This window comes from Nanorana parkeri, unplaced genomic scaffold, assembly GCF_000935625.1.
Source record: "Nanorana parkeri isolate BGI_ZX_2015 unplaced genomic scaffold, ASM93562v1 scaffold437, whole genome shotgun sequence".
In the NCBI taxonomy this organism is placed as follows: Eukaryota; Metazoa; Chordata; class Amphibia; order Anura; family Dicroglossidae; genus Nanorana; species Nanorana parkeri.
Window position 1 is genome coordinate 344,014 of NW_017306705.1, and position 12,122 is coordinate 356,135.

Below are 12,122 nucleotides of genomic sequence, written 5' to 3' on the forward strand. Positions count from 1 at the left end.
AGTGTGATCATCTTACCTGCTGCTTGGTCCCCGGCCTCCTCCACTGCTGGACTGGTGCTGCAGGACCCGGCCTCCTCCGTACCACGGCGGCTCTTCAGTGACCCGGTGTTCTGTCACGCATGCAGCGGTTTCCTACGGCGCCCTGGCCCCCCCTTCCTGATCCGTTGTCGTCCCGGCCTCGCCCCGCCCCCTCCTGCTGCTCCGTCTCCTCTACCTCTTCCACCGCCGCCTACTTGTCGCTTTTCTCTGCCTCCTTGCGGACTCCGTCCTTTGACACTGCCGCCTCCTCCACCCGGATGCCTGAGTGTTATGGGGCGGCATTTTTGGCGGCCCCCTGAAATCTGCCGCCCAAGGCAAACGCCTTGTTACCCAGCAGGTAATACGCCCTTCTGTACGAAAAACGATGCCCCCAAAGATGCCCGTGGGCCACAGGGCCCCAGATATGTACTATACAAAGCAGTATCCATATACCTTGTCGCACTCTTTACCGAATATCCCAAAAGTAACGGGTGCTCGCAATGACTGCGGAGGGCACCGCTCACAAATTAACTCATATACAGATGTCACCAGCACCAAGATTCCATGTTAGTGCAAATTACCATTTTTTCAGTATAGGGTACGAGTACCAGTATTTTCGGTACTCGTCGATACCAAATGCCGATACCAGTGCAATGGGTCATGACCTGCCGCCCGACTTATCAGGAAGTAGGGCGGCGGATCATGACCCATTGCCTGTGAAGCCGGTGTTCCAGTGAAAGAACACCGACTTCAGAGGCTGGCTGGCTTCCTGACCAATCAAGAAGACAGGCGGTGAGTCATGATGTAAACCCGCCTCCTGATTGAAGCCAGCTTCCTAACCACTTTTTTCTAGGCAGCCTGGCTTCCTGACCAATCAGAAAGCCGGGACGTGAGTCATGACGTTCCGCCCACCTTCCTGATTGGTCAGGAAGCCAGGCTGCCTAGAAAAAAGTGAATCCAGCTTCCTAGCCAATCAGGAAGCTGGATGGCACATCATGACGATCCTCCCGGCTTCCTGATTATTTAGGAAGCCAGGCTGCCTACCAACAAGTGAAGCCAGCTTCCTAGCCAATCATGAAGTCCGGACAGCACGTCATGACCTGCCTTCCGGCTTCCTGGTTGGTTAGGAAGTTGGGGTACATTTTTTTCTAGGCAGCTTGGCTTCCAGACCAATCAGGAGGCTGGGAAGCGAGCCATGATGTACGACCCGCCTCCTGGCTTCCTGATTAATTAGTCACCCTATTATTTACAGGTTCTCGCAGCAAGAGCTAAAATCAGCCTAAGAATTACACACACTCACTATCTTCCCCCCTCCCCTCCCCCCGCAGCTCCAACGGGACAGGAGACAGTGCTCTGACAGTTCAGAGACTATCGGGCACTGTCTGTATAACACACTAGTACCGGCCCGGATTAACCACTTAAAACACTACCTTTAGCCTCACAGACAGCCGCACGCTCTGCCGGGATTGTGCTCACACAGCACAACAGAAGGTCCTCCTTCACGCATTCCTCTCTAGGACCCAGGGGCTGCCCCTGTCTGCCTGAACTTGTGACATCTTGTGTACGGGGCTGAGGTGGCCAAAAACCCGTACACAAGATGCCAAAACCGCACTGTCCGGTTGAAAACCGGACAGGTGGCAACCCTATGCCTGACTAAACTCACAATGCTCATTATGGATTAAATGAATAGGATTATGAATTAAATGAATAGGATTTTGGTAGTGATCTGTTAAATTATGCACAATATAGTTTTTAATAGGGGCGGCAGGGTTATGTTTGGTGAAGGTGCATGGTGTTTTCAAACTGCTTTGACTTTTTTTGTTCTGGTACCAGGCAGTATAGTTATCTTCATTTTAGAATAATTTACGGGAGTACTTTGCTGTTGAGCTAGTGTTTGTTATCTTGCCATGTGAATTTTTTATATGGTAAGGTCAATTTAACAACTTCATGTTTGCACACGTTAAACTCTTTATATCTGGCGGGAAAATTACTTAAACCACTAAACAATTTATATATTTTCCGAAAGCAGCGGCCCTGAAGACTGTTTGACAGCCATGATCTTGGTATAACCACTTAATTTCCAGGACGTACAGGTATGTGGTTTAAAAAGTGGTTAAAAAGTAGATTGATTATATATCTTCAATATACGCTGTAAAATTAGGAATATCATAATATAGTATTTTATTTTAAAATAGAGTGGAGGGAATTTATCATAGCAATTACGAGTGTTTAAACTTGCACGGAATATATTTGACGCACTTTGCGCCAGATTTATGATGCTTGTGTAATGTTGTTCATTAAAGAGGTTAAAAAGCCTCCAGGAAAGAAGACTCGTAACTCCAGGCAAAAAGCAACTGTCACTTCTTGAAGTCATGGGGGCATTCTTAAATTCCGATTGTTTTGTTAGTTGATGCTCCGGTTACAGACAGCTGCAGAACAAGTGCAGATGTAAACAGTTGTGAACTTTCGTAAAACAGGCCAAAACACACGCAATTGGAAAAATAGTGCAAACTCTGGTCAAAACAGGTGCACATGTTACAGGGGTGTGGAATTTTTTTTAAAAACTACTTGTCCAAGGGCTAAAGTGGGAGCCAAATCTACTTGTCCTTCACGACAATCTACTTGTCCCAATACAAAAAATAGTTTAAATCAAAATTAAGGATGCACCAATACCGGTTTTTTGGTTACGAGTACCATTTTTTTGCTTTTGGATCTCGCCGACACTGAATACTAATACCTGTGCTTCCGCTGACATAGAGCAGGCTTCCCTGGCAATCAGGAAACCGGGCAGTGGGTAATGACATCCCGCCCAGGTTCCTGATTGCCACGGAAGCCGGCTCCATGTTGTTTGGCCTGCTTGATTGGCCGGGAAACCTGCTTCCCGGCCGGGAAACCTGCTTCCCGGTCAATCAGGAAGCCGGGTGGCGAGTAATGACCTGATTGACCGGGAAACTGGCTCGATGCTGATTGGCCAGGAAGCCGGCTTTCCAGCCAATCAGCAAGGAGCCGGCTTCCCGGGCCAATCAGAAAACCAGGAGGCGGGTCATTACTTGCCGCACGGCTTCCTGATTGCACGGGAAGCTGGCTCCATGTTCCCCTACGGCACTGCCAGTCAGAGAAAATTTTCATCTGGCCGTAAGTTCCAATATCGGGGAAGGTATCTGAGCATTTGGGTGAGTATGAGTACTTGACCAAATACTCGGTATCGGCACTGATACTATTATCGGTGCACCCCTAATCAAAACATATTTTACTGTGCTAAATAGCGCTTCTCACTGGTCAGCGCAGTCATCTGACCACGTTAACCAATGAGTGCTTGCAATTTGCGAGCGCAATTCAAAATGCATAGGGGAGGACTGCGCTGGACAGCAGTACGGGGGACAGATAGTACACCCATACTGGCGGAGGGGAGAGATTGTTCGCCGAAAGGTAAGTATAGCCAGGGGGGTGGCGGTTTGAGGACCCCGAAAACTACGGCGGGGGGTGTGGGCAGAAACGCGGCTCCACAATGTACATTCAGCTCTGCTTGTCCGGAGCCGGGCTGAATGTACTTTAAAACTACTCGCCCGGCGCCCGAAACTGCATGTCCTGGGCGTCGGGCGATAGGAATTCCACACCCCTGTGTTAAAAGACAGATTTGCACATAAAAAAAAAATATCTAAGAGGCTTAAACTGTCGCAATTTGCTTTGATAAATTCCCCCCAGTGTGTTTTTCTTTTTCAAACCAGGGGCGAAATTATGCAAATACAAAAAAGCAATAGTTGAAACATTTTTGGGAAATCAGTGGCAGTTGCCAATTATGGTGTAGTATTATAGATATATACAACCAGGCAGCTGGCTATTACAGCACTCCCTCAAGCCTGTCTCCTCCGCTGCAGCGATAGTATGTCCCTCGGTGTCCTCACATCCTGTGCACAGTGTATTGGACGTGATGACTCACAGGACTTTAGACAGCTGAAGCGGAGGGGGAGAGAGGCTGGAAGGACCAGTCTAAGAGCCAGCCGGCTACGAGCATAACTTTTTAGTTAAGATCGGCATTATAATTATACTGTTTTTTTTAATGCTGCTTATTTATGCTTCTGACGTCAGTTGTCGTGTAACTAATGAGGTTACGATGGCAACGAACACGATCTCCACTGGCAGCATGCCCAGAGCCACTGTAGTGTGTAGATCAGGGGGCTGGTGAAGGAGAATAGATGAAGGTCTGCTGTGCACCTCTTAGATGACGAGCAAGACTGTGGCGCCTAGCTGCATCTATGCAAAGTTTTGGGCACTAAACAAAAAAAGTAAAAATGAGGGAAATCAGGAGCACTAATGTAATCTGATTTACATAGTGACATTCAATTTATTTTTAATGGATGGAAAATAAAAAGGTAAATGCTTATCTTTCAAAACATCTTTAAAATTAACCTGTAAGCCATGTAAAAAAATAACTCTTGGTGGGAATGTTAGAGTCTAAATATTAGGGATGCACTGATATATCGGTCGCCGAAAATGGCACTTTTGGCAAGATGCCGAAAGTGTAATTTTTCGGCCGAAATAGTGGTGCATCTGTGATTTCTCTCCTCCCCGCTGGGCGGAGATCGGTAGTGTGGGCGGAGACGGCCATTGCTATCACAGGAGGCAGAGCTCTCCTCCCGAACCTCCCTGCCCAGCCTCTTGTGACAGCGTGTCAGAATGGAGAGCGGGAACAAACACTCAGTGATCGCTGAGTGTTTGTAAATAATTGAGGACAGAGCACACTTAATGTGTCCTCAATTATGAATGAATGGGAAGTGATCTAGATCTGTTTTTTAAACTGGCCTTCAGGTGTGTGTGTGTGTGTATGTGTACAGGCAGTCCCTTGGTTACGGACAATCGGTACTTACGAACGGGGTCCACAATTCTCCTAAATGTACCGGCAGTCGCCGGTACATTTTAGGAGAACTGTGGCTGCAGCGGCCTGTGTCCTTTCAAATCCCCGCTGCTCTCCGCGCCTGTGTTGGCGGAGGCAGCGGGGACACAGACCGCTGCATACTGCCGATGCGCCATGTACCTCCGCTGATGTGCCGGCTTCCTCTTCAGCCTGTCCGCCGGCTTCCCCGGTCAGGACTATCCTCCGGTCTCCTGGTCCCGCCGTGGCTCCTCTGCCCCGCCCCCCTGCCTACTCTTCATTGCAGGCTGGGAGCCATACCCAGCCTGCTATTGGATATTGTAAAGTGCAATATCCAATAGCAAGCTGGCTATTACACCCGCCCACTGTCTGCTGTCAATCAGCATGGGGGCACCTGATGGAGAACTTTCTGCTTCAGGCCCCTCCTCTGCTGATTGACAGCAGGCAGTGGGCAGATGCAATAGCCAGCCTGCTATTGCAATTTGAAATATCCAATAGAAGGCTGGCTATGGCTCCCAGCATTAAAATACAAAAAAAAAGTTTAACCACTTGCTGACCGGGTTGTTTATACCCCCTTCCTGTCCAGGCCATTTTTCAGTATTCAGCGCTGCGGTACTTTGACTGACATTTATTCCGTCATGCAACGCTGTACTAAAAATTAATTTTATACAATTTTTTGGGGGCAGAGCTTTCTTTTAGTGGTATTTAATCACCACTACGGTTTTTTTTTTTTATATATCATGAAAAAAGTACCGAAAATTTTGAAAAAAACCCTGTTCTCCCTACGTTATGTTATAAAACATTAGTACCCAATTTTTTGGTAAAATATAAAAGACGGGGTCACGTTGGGTAAATAGACACCAAACATGTCAAGCTTTAAAATAGCGCGCACCTGTTAAATCGCAAAAAAACCATACTCAAAATTGACCATAGCCGACGCTTTAAAAGCTTTTACCGCTCATCAGTTTAGTGTTATCAGTGATTGATGACCCTAGAATTATTGCTCTCACTCCGACGTTCGCGGCGATATGTAACATGTGCGGCGCAATGGATGTAATCAGCGTTTTCGCACGTAGGCGGGCTTGACACGTTTGTGGGGGCGGGGGACTGTAATTATTATTTTTTTTTATTGGTTTGATATGTGATTTTTTATTTTTTCATTTTTTTTAGTAGTCCTCTATAGCCACACGCATGTGCTATGCCGTTCCCAAACCCCAGTAAATAGAGGGTTAAGGAAAGATCTGGTGACCTATCGCATAACAAATTTGCCAAGAAAATTGTAAGGAAAAAGCTGGCCTGTAGAATCACTGATTGTCAGATACAGCTGTATGGATATCACCAGCACACCATGTTTAGATGAAAATACCTGGCCCTTTTTTTGCTGCCAAATGGAAGCTTCCTGATGAAGACAATAACTCGTACTCGTGCTCGCCTAAATGCTCCAAATGCTTACCCCCGATATACCGGAACTTCTGGTCAGAGTGAGATCTCCTCTGACCGACAGTGCCCTGAGGGAATATGGAGCTGGCTTCGCGGCCAAGCAGGAAGCCTCCCGGCTTTCTGCTTGGCCGAGAAATCGGCTGCACGTTTGGTCAGCTTTCTAATGGGTCCCTGGCGGCGGAGAACCCCTCTCATATTGTATCCAAATTCGCTCATATCTTGCGCAAATTATATAGCCCCCCCCCCAATTTGATACCCATAAGGCAAACACTATACTACAAAACATTCTCTGACATCTAAGCTCCCCACTTGGTGGCACTGTTCAATCATCTGTCCGGGGGTCGGAAGCTGCACTCCTCCTCCCTGGCAGCTCAGGTGGTAATGCTTCCAAAACCGGGACGGGATGATACAGACCCACATAACTACAGGCCATAGCTCTCCTTAATATAGACACTAAGTTACTCTCCAAAATCCTGGCCAATAGGATAAACTGTTTTCTAGAATCATTGATTCACAGGGACCAAGTAGGCTTTGTTCCCCACCGCCAGGCCACAGATAACACACGAAAAGTCATCCAGTTAATACACACCATGCGGCAAACCAAACTCCCAGGCATGTTGTTGTCCCTAGACATCCAAAAGGCCTTTGATAACGTCTCCTGGGACTATTTATATTACATTGTGGGAAAATGGGGATTCCCTCCGACCTTTCTGCGATGGTTGGACGCCCTATATAACAACCCCTCCGCTACGGTAAGATACCACCAATGTTCCTCCCCACCATTTGATATCCACCGGGGCACAAGACAGGGATGCCCCTTGTCCCCAATTCTATTTCTAGCACTAGAACCCCTGGCACACCTACTCCGACACAACCCAAACATACACGGCGTGAACGTCGGAAACACAGAACATAAACTCAACCTATTTGCGGATGATTTTCTTCTCACAATCTCTCAGCCTCACACCTCCATCCCAAACTTACTTTCGGTATTAGATTCCTTCGCACAAGTATCCAACCTCTCCATTAATAAAGAAAAATCACTAGCTTTCAACATATACTGCTGACCAAAGTCTATTGTTCTCTTTACAAAACTAACTATACCCCCCTCTTCAAAACCCTGACAGAGCTAATGTCTACCTGTGCCCGACACAACCTGTCCTGGATAGGACGAATCAATGTTGTCAAGATGACCATTCTCCCAAAAATACTGTACCTATTCAGGACCTTGCCGGTGGCGATTCCGGGAAAAGCTTTGCACTCATTCCAGAAAAAAGTCCTAACATTTACCTGAGGTAACACCAGACCCAGAATCTCGAAATACACTATGTGCGCCCATAAGAAACAGGGTGGTTTAGGCCTCCTGAACTTTCACAAATATTTCCAGGCGGCCCAGATAGCCCCCATAACTAATTTATACTCCTCTCCACTAGGACCAATATGGGTGGATCTGGAAAGTGTGTACTGCGCCCCGACTTCAGTCAGAGCTCTCCCATGGCTCCCCCCGACTGCGAGGCCGAAAACTCTTACCCACGTGATGAACCATACCCTCCGAGTGGGGGACCACGCCAAGTACCAGAGTAAATTAATTTACCCCCACCTTCCACTATTGCCAAAAATAGGCAATCCACTGTTTATCCCGGGGATGGAGTCGCCTGGAGCATTCACCTGGTGGACGTCTCAAAATATTATATATTTACACAATATATTGCGAGATGGGTAGATGCGCAGTTGGGATTCCATAAAGGCAGACTCACATGGCCCCCCTCAGAATTCTTTCGATACCTGCAAATCGGACACTGGTCGGTGTCTCTCCTCGGTGACAGGGTGCACACCACTCAGCTCTCTCTAATGGAACATATTTGCTACCAATGGCCTTTACAACCTAAATTGATATCCATACTGTACTCCAAACTCAACTCGGCTCCCAACAAATCTGGGCCTCGGCGGCATCATACACCATCAACATCACCTCACTAGAGTCTGCATAAAAGTCCATGATGAGGTGGTACATGGTGCCTGCTAGACTGGCACATTCTCATCCTCAGCAGTCGGCCAGGTGTTTCAGAGGCTGCGAGGCGAAGGGTGACGTAATGCACATATGGTGGACATGCCCATTCGTACATAGATTTTGGACCAAAACATTCAGACTACTAAACACAATCCTCCAAACGAATGTACACAAAGACCTGCGGTTCGCCCTATTACACCTTAAACCTCCGAACCTCACGAAGTCCCAACACAAATTGGCGGTCTTCACATTCCTGGCCGCAAAACAAACCATATTGCAGGCATGAGTAAACAGCAAATTCCCTTTGGTGGGGTTAGTCGACCACTGGATTCATTTTTCATTAACGAAAAGCTAACCAGTATCCTGATGGACACCCAAAATAAATTCCGGAAGGTCAGGGATCCCTGGCTGGTACATGCACACCCGACCATTCCCCACACAAGTCTAACGACAATCTGATAGGATGCCTTTGTCTGGAGGAACCACCCCGCTACCACACACTTCCCCCTCCCCTACTTCTCCTGTTCTACTCTCCCTTCTTCCCCTCTAGTACTTCACCTCTGGCTCTCTTGCCTCTTTGTTATGCGCATAAGAGCGCTGGAATCGTTTAGTCCGATCTCCTCAATATGTATTATCTTAATGCAGTTGTTTTGAAGATGTTACTGTTAAGGTGATTGTATTATGTGCCTTATACTTGACCCTGCATTGTATTCATGTCTCTTGATGAATAAATAAAAATTTATTGATTTAAAAAAAAAAAAAAGTGTATCATAAGTACAGTGTTTCAAAGTTATACAGTCCGCAGACTAAAGTATATACGGTATATTTGAAATGTATCAACTGGTGCCCTGACTGCTTATTGCATTTCTTGAGGCCCAAAAATGCCAGGACAGTAGAAACCCCCCACAATATGACCCCGTTTTGGAAACCGGACACTTCAAGGTATTTATTAAGAGGCATGTTGCGTTTTTTGATTTAATTTTTTAGCCACACGTTTTTAAAAATGAAAAGATTTTTTTTTCTTAATTTTCTTATCTGTGGCAATAAAACAAAATCATCAAAAATATCACCCTGCCTCTTATTAAATAGCTTGGGGTAACTGCTTTCCAAAATGGGGTCATTTGGTGGGTGTTTCTACTGTCCTGGCACTTTAGGGCCTCCAAAAATGTGATAGGTAGTCAGGGAATCACATGCGTAATTTATGTTTTTAAAAGCCTCAAGGTACTCCTTGTATTCTGGGCCACTCTATACGGCTAGGCTGCTAAAAAGTTTGAATAGGGGCACACTGCTGTAAAAATTGTCCACATAGAGGTGGTATCCCTGGTGGAATAGGGACGACAATAGGTCTTCCACTGATTTCCATGTATGATGGGCATCCGGGGACTCCAAATGGCTATCCTTCCCGTCATACACACGGAAGTCATATGTGTTTCCTGTGTCTTGTTCACAAAGCTTGTAATATTTTACCCCATTACTGGCGCGTTTGATGGGGAGATATTGTTTGATAGAAAGCCTGCCTGTGAAATGTACAAGGGACTCATCGATAGAGATGTTTTGCTTGGGAGTATACATTTCTGAAAATCTGGCGTAATAAAATTTGATGAGTGGCCTAATTTTTTGGAGCTTATCATATGTGGGGTCACGCCTGGGAGGGCAAATTGAATTGTCACTGAAATGTAAGAATCTCAAGATCATTTTATATCTTGTCCTGGACATCGTTGTAGAATATAGGGGCATGTGATGGATTGGGTGTGTAGACCAGTACGCATTAAGCTAATTTTTTTTGGTGAGTCCCATATTGAGTGTTAGGCTCAGAAAGATTTTAAATTCAGAAACACTCAGAGGTTTCCACTCAAAAGGCCTGGCATAGGAGGAATGGGGATTGCTTACAATGAACAGCTCATTATAAAGATTGGATTGGTTTACAATTAAATTGAAGAGGTCATCTGTAAAAAAACAAATACAAAAATTGGATTGCGGTAAAATTCTCCATCTTTCTACTTGGACTCCTGGATTGGCAGTGAATGGGGGGATGACTGGTGTTGCAAAGTTTGAGGGTAGCCATTCATGATTAGAAAGTGCCTCTGGTACATTAGCATTGGATCTCTGGGGCCTGACTCTTCGTGGCTGATCTTGGACCATCCCACTACTGGTGGTTGCCTCTGCTTGGGGATGAGTGGCACTACTCGTACTTGGCTGCTGCATGTCAGCTGGATGTTGGACCGCACGCCTGGATATTTTAGTGGGCACAACTTCTTCTTCTGAATCAGAGGATGCTGAACCGCTGCCCTTCACAGGCTCATACTCTGATCCAGAATCTGACAGGGAAGCCTCTCCATCACTCTCACCAGACATGCTAAGAATTTGAAATGCCTCCTCACTGCTGTAAATTTTTTTGGACATTTTTATTTTTGGGACTGTACAATGCACTGACACTGTGAAATCACACTGACGCTGCGGATCACTGATGAGACTGTACAATGCACTGACACTAAAATCGTACTGACACTGCGGATCACTGATGCGACTGTTAAATGCACTGACACTACAGATCACACTGCTGAGACTGTGAAATCGCACTGATTACACTGGATCACAACAATAAGACTGAAATCGAACTGATGACCGTAAAAAGCACTGATCTGCAGCAGAGTGTACTGGTTGAGGTGTATATCACTTTAATTCTTCCAGTGGATCATCGTTTTGAAGCTCTCTATCTCCTCTCTCACATCCAAACGGTGTGTGAGAGAGGAGACGGATACTTTTTTGACAGCTGTGATTTGACACAGCTCGATCGCAAAGTATAGAGCCGATTTTACTGGCTCTATACCTTTTTATGGATTCCGCACTTTTCATTGGGCAGTGCGGGCACAGTTTCCCTGCTTGTGAGCGAGCGGGAGGTGCGCTCAAGCAGGGGGAGGGGCAGGACGTCTTAAGGCGCCCTCCCGCTCCTACAAGGCTCCTATCCGACCAGCGGACGGGAGGTGGTTAAGGAGCATTGACTACCTGGCTTCTGGGATTAGCTAATGAGTTTTATGGAACCCTATAAGCAGCAGTCCTTCTCTGAGCTCATTTGGAATTAGCAAATATAATTCATACTAGCAAAGCATGTACCATTAGTTGCCGAAACTAAGGCTGGATTCACACCTAGGCAACATCGTTTTTGCTGCACGCTTTTGCACGTTTTTAAGCACATAAATCAAGGCACGCGTTATTGTGAGGAGATTGTGGCCCATTGATGTAAATGAACAAATGCACAAAAACATAGCAAATGTGCGTTTTTGAGTGTTTCCATTGAAGTCTATGGTGCCAAGAAGCTGTACTTTTAAGAGTGACAGGCATTTTGCTACAAGCAACAAAACGCTCAGATGTGAGCATGGTCATAGAAATGAATGGGATTTTGTTTTGGGCGTATTTCTTTAGTTTTTTTTAGGGCAGAAAAAGGTTTCTTGGCTGATAAGCAACTATTTTTCAGGCGGAAGATTTTGGGTGATCCCATCATCTACCTTTTAAAATAATTATCAGTTATTTTTGCGTCTTTACTTTCCAATTGTTAGAGCCATCTTAATATAAGAACATATGGCCTGAAGATAGCTTTTTTTCTTCAGACATACATCTATGTTTCTTGTTAATGCGAGACTATAACCTTTCTTGTAGCAGATGCCTGCGTAATGCCTCTTTACAGTGAAATATCTTTCTGGTAAACCTACAGTGCAGGAATTAATACTGTTTGCAAATACACAGCACACCCAAGCATGCGGGGGGGGGGGGGGGGGGGGG